This window comes from Marmota flaviventris, chromosome 11 (genome assembly GCF_047511675.1).
Source record: "Marmota flaviventris isolate mMarFla1 chromosome 11, mMarFla1.hap1, whole genome shotgun sequence".
Classification (NCBI taxonomy): Eukaryota; Metazoa; Chordata; class Mammalia; order Rodentia; family Sciuridae; genus Marmota; species Marmota flaviventris.
Genome location: NC_092508.1, coordinates 118,510,634 through 118,523,946, shown reverse-complemented (window position 1 = coordinate 118,523,946; position 13,313 = coordinate 118,510,634). Strand labels below are relative to the sequence as shown.

General features: G+C 36.4%; 2 pseudogenes; both read right to left on the bottom strand.

Annotated features, from left to right (window-relative positions):
* Positions 1-855: 855 nt before the first annotated feature.
* On the bottom strand, positions 856-2,403 carry LOC114080383 (unconventional prefoldin RPB5 interactor-like; annotated as a pseudogene).
* An 88-nt stretch (positions 2,404-2,491) lies between these two features.
* LOC139707680 (uncharacterized) lies at positions 2,492-11,100 on the bottom strand (annotated as a pseudogene).
* Between the last annotated feature and the right edge of the window lie 2,213 nt (positions 11,101-13,313).

Here is a 13,313-nt window from a genome sequence, read left to right as displayed (position 1 = left end):
AAAGATTAAAACCTAAGAAAAATTTTATTTGAAAAATTAATTCATTCCTTTTTTTAAAACATCGAGACAAACTTTTCTTTTCTCCCAAAGGTAATCCCAGTGAAAATTATACAGAAGAGGAAGAAGTAGTTCCTATGGAATTGTAAGAATTCAATAATCTGTTGTGTGGTATATACACATATGAATCAAAGACATTTCCATATTCAGTTCTAAATTATAAAGCTTGCAACATTTTACAGACAAAGTTTCATAAAATTTTTAATTGAAAAGAAATGCTTTACAAAATATCATTCTTCCAGTCAAAGAAACTTTCCCAAGGGGTATGTGTAGCTTTCTGTCTGAAATATTACAGTATGACATTCAAAGGAAAGAAGTTTTTGTGTATTTGTTTGTTTTTCTTTCTTTCTTTTAAAATGCCACCTAGCTTATGAAACCTATGAGGAAAGTAGATTTTTTTTAAAGTGCCTTTAAAATGCAAAAGCAAGTCATATAATTGTTGAAGCATTTGATATCTTAAAAGATTCTTTTAAATGGTCCATATGGTACACACAATATCACAGCTGGTGCAAAACTGCTTGTATTTAGTTTAAAACACAAAAGCAATGTGTACAAACTGTGTTCTTTGAAAAATAATTCAAAATTGTAAGGCCAACTTAGTAGTAAGAGAATTCACAAAACAAACTGAATATTACTATATTCCAACATTTACTTTGATTTTTGTAATATAACTGATAAGAATAAGAGAGCTTGCTACCAAACTAATTCAAAACACCTTATTTCAAACTACATGTAACATATTTTGCTTATACATTCTAAAAATTCACAACTAGATTTTAGGATGTAAACTCACATTAACTAGTTTTTCTGTTGAAATATGGCAGCTTTGAACTTTGAAACCCTTTTGGCAGTTTCTTCTGATATTTCTGACAGAAATTCTTTTTGTTCCAGAATGGTGAGTAGTACAGGATGAGCAATGACTGGGTGTGGTGTTAAAGAGGATAAAAATTCTTTTTCTATTACAGTTCCAGAAAAAGCCTCAGATGCTCTTGATAATGGCAAAAGTTTATTGCCGCAGTCTGGCTGGGCACAAATCACCAGCCACTCAAGCAGGAACAAACTTTATTTCCAAACTCTCCAGAACACCATGCATGTGGCCTTCCCCAGGGACACACCACCCACCAACTGGAAATCCCTCCTCCAGCACTTCCCCAATCAAGGAGAACTCCCCAGGAATCCCCAGGAGAACTCCAAATCAGCCCCAGTGCCTGAGGCTGACAGCAGGGGTCTAATATACAATTGACTACACAGCTTAACATAACCATCATCATCTCAATGACTTGCTGGCATCACCTCTCAACCACTCCATTCTGGCAAAAATGCCATGCATCATTCCGACTAGGCTATGGCTCTCAGCAGTTTATTTTGATGATTTTCTTGTTGTGATTCTTCTTCTAAAATGCTTTCACTGGTGTCACTGCAATTGACTTCTTCACAGCTAATACTCCTCAAAACTCCCTCCTATCATCAAATTCAGCATCACTACTTTCACTGATATCACTACAAACATTATTTTCTCTGTTTTGAGACTTCAGAATAGATTTACAAGGACCATATTCTCCATTCACAACATCAACAAAGACTCTGTAAATGTCAGCAGGAGTCCTGATTGTAGGCAGCTCTTGACCATAATGACCACTCTTCCAGAGTTGTTCTTTCCTTTAAGTTTGACTTCTTCTTTCTTTTCACTGAATTTAAAGTGGTATTTTTTTTTCTAGTATTTATCCAAACCCTCTTAGGTTCAACAGTATAAGGAAAATATACTTGAACCATTACTGAAGAGTTCAACTGACTAGTCACTTGTCCATTGAATTGTTCTGAATGTGTAACATCCTAATGATAACTACTAGGGGTAAGTAGTTTGTTTCTTCATTCACATTTGAGTTTTGATCTTCCTTCTCCACTTCAGAAGAGGCTGTGTCTTCTCCATTTGCAGTCACAGTATCCGGCTTACTATCAAGTTCACCCAGCAATTCCTTTTGCCTCTCTAGTTCTTCAAGTCGAGCCCACAGTTTCTTATCAGCAAGCAAATCCTCAGATTTTACTTCACTTGCAAAATTTGCTTAAAAAATATTTGAAGTTTTTGTTTGGAATGAGGTTTTTGAGCAATTCGTTGTTTGGCTTTAAACTCAAAGTCACTTTTAATTTCAACAATATCACCTGCAGCATCGCTCATTTTCTGCAAATCTTCTGTGAATTTAACTCTGGATTCAAAAATTTTCCATCACTTTTTTTAAACCATCTATTGTTTTTCTTACATCTTTTCCTGTTCCTCACAGAGTCACACCACCTCCGGGGCACCCAACAGCGCCAAGGCGGAAGCGTGTGTCACAAACTTCGACTCATTTCAGAGTCAGAGGAGGCCTCCGTGAATGAGGCACCGGTTTATGGAGGCGGCCTGGCCGGCTGCTGCCCAGAGTCCTCCTGCTTGCCTTCATGCACTGCGCGCCCGCTGCTGAGGAGGCCATGCTTGTCTTCGCCGCTGCCGCGGGGCCGCTGCTCGCGTGTGTGCTGGAGGCTCTAGGCTTCTTGCTCTCGCCGCCGCTGCAGGCTTGGAGCAGCAGGCCCACAGCCAGGGCGGAAGGCTGACTCTTAGGTGGCAGAGCCCAGCCAAATGTCCCGTGGCGGCTGAGCCTCCTCTACGCTTCTCCTCTGCTTTTCTTTTCTGCAAAAGTTGAATGCATAGTTCTTTTCTATTTTGCAATCCTGGCTCTTAAGATGGTCACTGGGATCCTCCTTGTGGTTCGTTTTGTTCTTGAGGGGACAGCACCTAGAGGACATATTTTCATTTCTCTCTTCTCTCTCTCTCTCTCTCTCTCTCTCTCTCTCTCTCTCTCTCTCTCTCTCAATTATAATATCACTCTCTTTATGGAAATTATAATTAATTCTATATTCATTTAGTGAGAAATAGTATATTAATTATATGGCATTTTCCCATCAGTCAACTTAGTATATTCCTCCATTTAGCCTTTAGTCACCCCCCCATCATTTCATTCTTTCCAAGTTTTAAAAACACTCATCTGCTCTTCCAAACACTACACCATGTGTTTCTCTTCCTCCTTTTGAAGCCACTTTAGAAGGTGGTGGTGCTGGGCCACCGTAGGCTCAGATGCCTGGAGTTTCTGTCAAGGACAGAAAAGTTTGGCAGAAGCCATGGCTTTGGAAAGAGAACTATATCATGATTTGTTTTTTTGCAAAGCCTTAAGCTAGCCATTTGTCAGTAATGCATCCCCTCTCCTTGAAACATAATAAATCCTGTCCTGACTTTATACTGAGGAACTGAGGAAACTTAATGGCAAGTCAGAAACTTAGACACATTTCTAGGTTAAACATCAAGTCCTCAGTTTTAGGAGAGTTGCCCTGGATAAAGAATTCATTTATCTTAACTTCAAATCTGAAAATTCTTAGGAATGGAGAAAATGATTTACAATAAAGATAACTCACAACTATTTTTAGTGATTCTTTACAATTCCTTTCTCAATAGCAGGTGGTTTTGTACAAAATGGTTTCCTCTGTTTGAGGAGTCAAGCAGTGCATTACAAGCTAAGTTTTCAGATTAACTATTTAGAACTGACAAGAAGAAAAGGAAGTGTGAACTTCATTGAATTTACATATGTGAGTGTATGCATCGCTTTTTTAGGTATCAATGAATGTAGTTGTAATTAAAATCCCCCCCAACATCCCTCTGCACAGAGTGGCTCACTAAAGCATGTGTAACCCTTTTGGTAATACACTCTTAGCATAGCTTGAGAGGGATTTTTGTCTCTATTCTTTCCACTTCCTGTGTGCAGCAAATGCTGTACTGTTTTTGTACTCTAATACATAAGAAATGTAAAAAAAAAAGAGGGCTTAAATACTAAAATAGAAACAATACCCCTTAATTATAATATTTTTTGAAACAGTCACTTAAAATCTGAAAACTCATTTTCTTAAGTTATATTACTATTGTGCAACAGGTGTTGTAATTGTTAAGCAAAGAAATTAAACCCTCAGTAGTCATTATTATTCTTCTTCAACTTTTTTTTTTTGAGGCAGATTAAAATCGTGAACCCAGTATGCTTGAATATTCTCCATGCTCTTAAATTATTTGTTTTCTGGGAATTTTTATTTTTTATTAACTTAATATTTTTTTCTATTACACTAAAAATATTATCCCACTAATGGCAGTTAAGGAAATAAAATTTCTTACATCTCAGACATATAATAACAGATATGAAATAGAGCTAATACTTTAAAATATTTCTTTATTTATCTGATACAAAAAAGCATATAAATTATACAATTTTATGAGATTCCATGTGAAGCTTTTATACATGTATACATGTATAATGATATAGGAAATATTTTTGTGGAATGATATTAAATATGAGAAATATATTACAGATGTAGTAACAGATTTTATGTAAGGTATCATAGTCTGTTTTCTGTTGCTATAACAATACCTGAGACCAGGTAATTACTAATGACTAAAGGTTGATTTAGTTCCTTGTTCTGAAGGCTGGTAAGTCCAAAAACGTGGTGCTGGCACTTGCTTGGTATCTGGGGAGGGGCTTCTTGCTACATTGTAACATGGTGGAGGCATTATATGATGAGGCAGAGTACATGTGCCAGATAGATAACTGGTCCATGAGTGCACATTTAACTTTCTAGATTTTTAAAAGAATATTGCTCTTTTGCATTAACAAAAGTGTTCTAATTGTTTTGACGCCTATATAATTATACCTATGCTCTAAGTAAGTAAGAATCATAATTAATTTTTAGGGAATGTTTTCTGTGTGCTAGGCACTCTACTGACTTACCTGATTTAGCCCTCAAAACCACAGGTAGGAATTTCTATTGTATTTCTGTTAAAGCTTATGAAGCCCAAATGTGAAAAGGTTAAGGAAGTTTCTTGAGAACCTCCAGCCAGTAATTGAAGGATTTGGGTATATATCCAAGGGATCTTACTCCAGAATATATTCTACAGCATTATGTGAAAGTGATCCATAATTTGTTTCTGTGAATCATTTTGATCTGAAACTAAAAGGAGATGCAGCATGTTCAGTGTTTAGATGTTTAGAATTTTAATGCTTCCTTATGAAGATATGATTTACATATATTGAAATAGATAGTTATGAACTTTACAGCTTGATGTATTTTGACAATTGTGGGCATCATTGTAACCAGGACACTAGTGAACATTAAAAAAAAAATTTCCCACATCCCAGGAAACTCTGCATTTCCATTAATTTCTTACCCACATCCTCTCTAAAAGGCAACCAATGCTCTGATTTCTCTTGTGTTAGCTTGGCTTGGCTTCATTAGATCATGAAGTCCTTGAACTTTTGAGTTATTATTTTTGATGTTAATGTCATTGTGTGATAGATGTATAGAATTGATGTGGGAGCTTCTGTTTTATTTTGTAAACTAGAATCTCCTAATTAAAAAGACTAACTTTTACTGAACATCCAGAAGTTGTCAGGAACTACCAAGCGTCACAGTTTAGAGAGGTTGCCACAGTTAACATAGATGCTGGTGAAAGACAGGAATCTCCTGGATCAGAGAAAAAAATACTTAGGACTCAGGGCATAACAGTATGAGCTTCAAGTTGTCATCAGTTCCCCTGTTATGAGATCCATGATTCGGGCAGTGCTGAGTGACTCTGTAGATATTTGTACACAGTGGATTTGTGTCACAACTGAGAAATTTGGAGTTTAGAAAACTCCCTACTCTTAAGGGGCTACTAGCAAAGCAGTCTAATTTTTACCCTTCAGAGAGAGAGTATGTTTATTATCCTGGTCAGGAAATAAATGTATCCTCTACTCTGGAGATAGACCCTATACCTAAATTCCAAATGTAAGTTGTCATTTAAATCTACTTCTGCAAGTCAACTCTTTCTTTCCTTTCTGTATGTCTCAGTAGTGCCAGCTATTCTTATTGTTACAATAACACTCTTTGTCTAGAGAAATACTTTAGATGGAAATTAACATAGAAATGATTGTGAGGTTTTGAGAAGATGGACAATATGAAATCTTATGTGATAAACCTACCTGCACTTAATGACTAAAATATGTATTCCTCTATGATAAACCTATAACCACTCAAATTTTACATTTAGTTACTGAGAAAGATTTAAAATGTGAGTATTTAGTCTTTGACCCATAAGTTCTTCACCTAAGCATACAGAGAGTAATAGGTATGAGATGGAGTTCTGACAGAATACTTATCTAGGATGCAATGGGAAGAAAGGGAAATCTTTTATAAAAATGTGACATGATGTGACTCCTGAAGGCATGTTTCAATTAGCAGGAGAGATAAGCATGTTCTTGGCAAGGGGAAAATATCATTTTTGTTAAAGTCAGAGGCTAGACTTATTTATGGATAGAGTGATTGGGGATTCATGGGAAAGTTAGTGGAATGATGTTTTTGAGGATTAATGAAATTAAAGTTGGAGGTCTGAAAAGCCTGGTGGAAGAGTTAGACTGGAGGTATTAAAATTAGTGAATTAGAGAATATGTCTGAAAAGGGGAGTAAGATGATTGAGAATTGCAAGATCATGGACAGAAAGTGTAATGGATGCAACTGAGTGTGGGGAGGGATATAACTGGGAGGAAGGAGTGATTTGTGTGATTAGAAAGGAATCAAAGAAAATGTCCTTCTGTCACTTAAAGATGAGAACCTGGACTTGATTGGAAGGATGGTTCCAGGTGTGTACTATGAGTAGAAGGAAAATCACTCACCAATCAGGAATGGATTAACTGAAGACCCATCCTAAGAAGTTGTGGGCCATGAAGGACCATGCTTCTTTTAACATAAGGATGGGTGAAGTAAAAAGTGTGCCTGAGGGACCCTGGAGTCACCTTTGTGAAGCCTCATGAGAATGTGACCTCAATCTACCCTTTGAAGTCACAGTTGATTTATTGAGAATGTGAAACAGGAAAAGAAATGAGTGACTGCATCTATGTCCTTGATAGTTAGGTACAGTGGATAGATAGGTGAACTTAGGTTATCTATTCTCTTATATAATTTGAGGCCACTTTTCTAGCTCTGGATTTTGATAGTCTCTTCAAGGGGTAATACTACATCACTGGGTAGTACTTATAGGCAAAAATTTATTTCCTTGTAAGATGATGTGAAGTAGTGTCATGAAACGATGGGGAAGGTCACAGCCTCTTTGAACTCAAGAAATTTTTCACTAATTGTGTACACATTTTTTTGTTTGTAACAGCTCTAAGGTGCTAATCCTGTTCCAGTAGTGTCACATATTTTACTGGCCCTTGATGATCACTGTTTAGTGTAGTCATACCTTAAAAAACAGTTTGCTAACAGCACAAATTTTGGAAATGAATTTTGTTTTTTTCTACTCTCTTCTAATTTGATTTGTGTTTTAGGGTGTTAGTAACTGTGCTCTGGATATTTTAATGCCATAAAATTTATAAAACAATATTTTAAGGAAGATATTTTTTATTAAAACAAGAAAAATTGACTTATTAAAGACCAGTAGAGGAAGGGAATCAGGGGAAGGCAGGAAGGGAGGAAGTACTAATGATTGAAATGGAGAAAACTGTTGTGTGCATTTGTGAATATGTCAAAATGAAGCTCATTATTATGTGTCAATAATTTATACCAAAACATTAAAAAATTATTAATGGCTATTCAAACTTTACAATAATGTAACTAGCAATATCTTATAATCATTGTTTGAAATTTCTTTGATTTAGAGCTGGATTTCTTATTAGAGATATAGTTTCTAGAACCAATATTTATAGGACCCCAAGTACAATTCACACAAAAGGAGGAAGGAGTTCATTTTAGGTGGTGGTTGCAGTAGGTAGAAGCATATTAACAGCTTAAACCTGAATTCTGTCATTTCAGTGGGTGAGTGGTGACTTAGTCAAACTTTTTGCAACTTAAGGTAAAGGCAGTAGACAGTTGCACTATACCAAAAGACTGAATGCTGTAGTGTTAAAGGATCTGAAGGTTGTGTATTAACATGTTTTTGAATAAAAAAATGAAATGTATACTACTTTCACAGAAAGGTTCCACTTTGGAATCCTGTGCACTCTGTCATTTGGATACGTACTTACTTTCTCACTGTCTCTGATGCTCACTAACTTGGATTTCTGAGAGCCTCAGGAAAGGAAGTCAGGGTCATTTAGTTCTAGCCTATGTACAATCTTATTCTTTTACTTTTTTCTAGCTTTACTTTATTTATTTATATGTGGTGCTGAGGAATGAACCCAGGGAATCACACATGCTAGGTTAGCGCTCTACCAGTGAGCCACAACCTCAGCCATTATTCTTTTACTTTTATTACTCAGAGTAAAAGGACAGATTACCTATCTCTGTGCAACTTAATAACAGCTTTGGCCTAAAAATTCTCTCATTTCTCTATTACAGTTTTAATGTAAGACAAATGTTTGACTATTCATTTCTTGCACTATTTAAAATTGGTAGAAATACTTTTGAAGGGGTTGGGGATATAGCTCAGTTGGTAGAGTTCTTGCCTTACATGCACAAGGCCCTGGGTTCAAACCCCAGCCATACACACACACACACACACACACACACACACACACACACACAAATACTTTTGGATATTTTGTTAGGAACTATTCTTACCTCTTTCCATTGTAGAATTTTAATAAAATTAAGGAAAATGATAGAATTGGTGACTGTTTATAGCTACATCAGTACAGGCTCAGAAAAATTCAAAAAATTGCAGAAAAGTGGAAACATATATTTTAATTATTTCTTGATTATTGCAAATTATTCATATTTTGAGCTGCTAAATAGTGAAATACCACTTCAACATAATATCTCAGAGGTTAAAATATAGTTTGAGCTTTAGAAATCTTAAGGACAAATACTAAGCAAGTTGAGCAAATTAATGGGCATGGATATATGCTAGAAATTTATCTAATGGCTAAATCTTGGACATTTGTGTCCTTTTCCTATCTGTTACCTGTTAAAATCTTTTACCCAAGAGAGTTATTGAGTAAGGGTTCATATTTGTGTGTGTGTGTGTGTGTGTGTGTGTGTGATTTTCTGTATTTTAATTTATGGAAAATAAAATTTAAAAATAAATGATCATGCCAAACATTTGTTTTAAATCCACACAGTATTTTTTTATTTCAATTTTTTAAAAATTTATTGGGACTTTTTTGTGGCCTATCATCTGATCATCCTGGAAAATGTTCCTCACACTATTGAGACAAATGTGTATCCGGCAGTTGTTGGATGGAACGTTCTATAGATGTCTGCTAGGTCCATTTGTTCTAGAGTGATGGACTTCAGGCCAGTAACAGCTGGGGACTTCAACACCCTGCTTTTGTTCATGTACAGATCATTCACACAGAAAATCAATAGGCACAGAAAAGTTAACCTGCACCCACACAGTATTTTAAGGAAAAAAGCCAAAGAAACTTTTCGAAGATATATGCATATTCGTCTTTAAAATCTATAACTGAGCCGGACATAGCGATGCACACCTGTAACCCTAGCAATTGGGGAGGATGAGGCAGGAGAATCCCTAGTTCAAAGCCAGCCTCAGCAGATTAGCAAGGCACTTAGAAACTCAGTGAGACCCTGTCCCTAAATGAAATATAAAAATAGGCTGGGGATGTGCCTCAGTGATTAAGTGCCCTAGATTCAATCCCTGGTACCAAAAAAAAGCTGTAACTGAGCCAAGAGTGTTGATACACACCTATAATCCCAGCACTTAGCAGGCTGAGAAAAGAACATCACAAGTTTAAGGTCAATTTTAGCCACTCACCAAGACCTCTCAAAATGAAAAAATAAAAAGGTCTGGGGGAATATCTCAGTGGTAGTGCACCCCTAGGTTCAATCCCAAGTGCCCACCACACATACACATGCACAAAATTGCAATTGTGGAGCATGTGTGAGGTCCTGGGTTCTATCCCCAGCCCTGCACACACACACACACACACACACACACACACACACACACACACACATTTGAAAGAGTTGAGGCCATTCTTCCATAGCCATGGTCTCCTGTATACACAGCATCAGTCACCTGAAGTTCTTACTGTGAGCCACATGCCCAGAGTGGCTACAAGGGCAGATGACTCCACCTTGAAAATCAGAAGGTCAACGAACTCTTCCACAATTCTTCTTGAGTTCCTGTCTGCATCTTTTAACCAATGTTTTATTGATTTCTTATAAAAACAACGCCCAAGCACTTTGGGCCAAACTGCAATAAAACATATGAAAATATACTAAGCCCAGTAAGCAGTGGATCTCAGAATCACCAGAAATCAAAGACATCCACTTCTTGACACTTCCTGGAGTGCTTTTTACCAAGATGTCATAGGTCACAGTGCCTCCTGGCTCAGCTCTGTCTCCTGCAGCCACTCCTGCTGCAAGGTCTTGATGCCTACCCAGGAAAAGACAGCAACAAAAGCCATAGCTTGTCTTCTCCAGAGCACCCAAGTGACTCCACTCAGTCTTGAGACTACCGAGCCCCTTCTCTGGCCAACCTATCGACCTCTTCATTGCCCACAAATCCCGAATGACCAGGAACATGCATCTAGTGAATATCCCTGCCGTGGGTGAGCTCCTCCAGCTGCACAAAGTCCTCTTTGTTGATCACCTCCTTCCTTTTACTCCTCTTCCACCTGTTCTTCTTCCAGCCTTGGACCTAGTTAGTAATCCCATTTATAGTGAACATACTGTCCATATATAGAACCAATTTACTGATGTTCTGAGCCTTGCTTGTTCCATGGCTTTGTAGGCTGAATGGATTTCTGCTCTTTTATTTTTCTGTCATCCAGGGAGTCTAAAGCCTATGTTTAAAGGGTGGCCTGGACCCCAGTAGCCGCCAATTGCTGCTCGTGCCCTTCTCTGCCCATTACTGGAGCAGCATCCATCGATGTAGACAACGACAGAGTCTCCCATATAAGAAAATGTATCCTTGCCAAGGGCAGGGTCTAACTCTAGGTTCTTTCGCACATACATTGTACTCGGCTCTGAGACCTCTTCTTCATGGTCATCTAAGGGCTCTCTGAGATGCTTGCTGACTTTCACTTGACTCCTGGACATCTGTATTTTTTTGCTCAGGTGGGGAAGACACCGGTCCTGTGGCCCCTATGCATGGTGTAGTAAATTCCTAGCCCATAGCAGCCCAGCTGCGCAGTGCGACCAGAGCTACTAGGCCTGCCAGAGGCAGCAGGCCCTGAATTGCTCAGGTCCATGCCCACAGCCACATCGCTCTCCAGGCTCTGCCACACCCCAAGATCTCAGGAAGGGTTCATATTAATGATTATGTGAAAGCAGAAATGAAAAGCTCAGAAGTATGTCTGCACAAAAATAATTAATATTTTGTGTCTTAAGTTTATGATTTTGAAATAAAAACAATATTTAATATTTATACCAGTCAATATCTTGGTTTTCATGCAACTTTTGTTGAAATTATTATTATTTAAAATTCAGAAGTAGAGCTCTGCAACATGGGATGTAATAACTGAACAAGACACTTTTAGGTATTTCTATTCCTATACTGTTCACTACTTAGCATTTTGTAAGGGTATTTAGAGGTTAATACAATATAAGCAACACTTTAAACTCCTTATAAATAAACAGGTTACAGAAATAACTCATAAGTAAGAGTTAGACTCTCTAGGCCTGTGGCATATTTACATCACACTGTAGTTTCTACTATATTTTTTAGTATTGTCTGTTGCTGTGATTTTTCTTAGATACTAGCAGGTAGTATTAATGAAAATCTGAAAATAAGACATGAAATAAAAATAGGTGGTCAATAGTGCTTAAGTAATTTAAAACTGACTGGAAGAAATGAAAAGCATTATGAAAAACTTCTGTTAGCTCTTGTCTCTGGGCAGTCATTGCAGGGCTTTTAAGATATCTTGTGTCATTGATTCTTACTTCCTGATTATTTGACAATAGTTGCTATTTTCTTGTGCATTATTATCTCTTAAGGATTGCTATGGCTATTTCAAATTTCTTTATTAACCAGTTTTATGGAACAAAGGGTGAAAATCCCTGCTTTTATGTTGTGCTCATTGGTTTTTTATTTTTTTGTATATTTTGTTTGTTTTTAGGTTTTTTTTTTTTTTTTGGCACCTCATTTATCATGAAGGAGAAGATAAGAGGCCCAATTCAAAGACACTCGTAAAATTCATCACCTTGTGATCACTTTAGAGGCTGATCTCCAATTTGATTAGAAGTGATGCTTTAATAACACAAACAAAAGGGATGATGTGTTTCTGTGATGGTATCATTTAACTATTTTTTTCTGATTAATTTTGTAGGGTGTAATGATATCATAGAGTGATCTTTCATTTTTGTTATTCTAGTGCTGAAGGCCCCATAATTGTGTAACCATCAACATCATTTAATTTTAGAACATTTTTATTTATTAACTTAATAAGAAACCCTACACATATCAGCTGTCACTTCCCCTTTTCCCCTTCCCCATACCCTGGCAACAATTAATGTAGTTTCTGTCTATATGGATTTGTTTCTTCTGGATACATCATATAAATTAAATCATACAATTGTGGGTTCTTTTACTTAGCATAATGTTTTCAAGGTTCATACATGTTGAAGTATGATTGATGTTTTACTTTGTTTTAATATAAAACAGTATTACACTATATGGGTATATCATATTGTATTTATCCATTTTTCAGTTGATAGACACTTGAATTGTTTCCATTAGTTCCATTATAGATGATGCTACCATGAACATTTGTATATAAACTTTTGTGTGTTGATATATATTTCAGTTTTTTGGGTATACAAGTGGAATTGCTGGATCATATTTTATTTCTACTTTTAACAATGTGAGGTATCACCAAGCTGTTTCCCAAAGAATTGAACCATATTACATATCTTCTAGAAATGCATGAAGGTTCTAATTTATCCATATTCTTTCCCAGCACTTTCTATTGCCTGTCTTTTTGAATAATCACTATAGTGGATATGAACTAGTGTGGTACCATTGTGGTTTTGATTTGCATTTCTCTCATGACTGATGATATGGAGTACCTTTTCAAGTTTGAATTGATCTTTTTTGGTATGTTCTTTGGAAAAATATCTATTCAAATTCTTTGCACATTTTTAATTGAGATATTTGTCCCTTTATTTTTTAATTATAAGATTCTTTATATATTTTGTATACAAGTCTCACCAAATTTATGACTTTTAAACTATTTGCTTCTATTCTATTTATTAACTTTTCATTTTATTAGTGGTATGATTTAAAGCACAAAGTTTTAAATTTATTGAAGTCC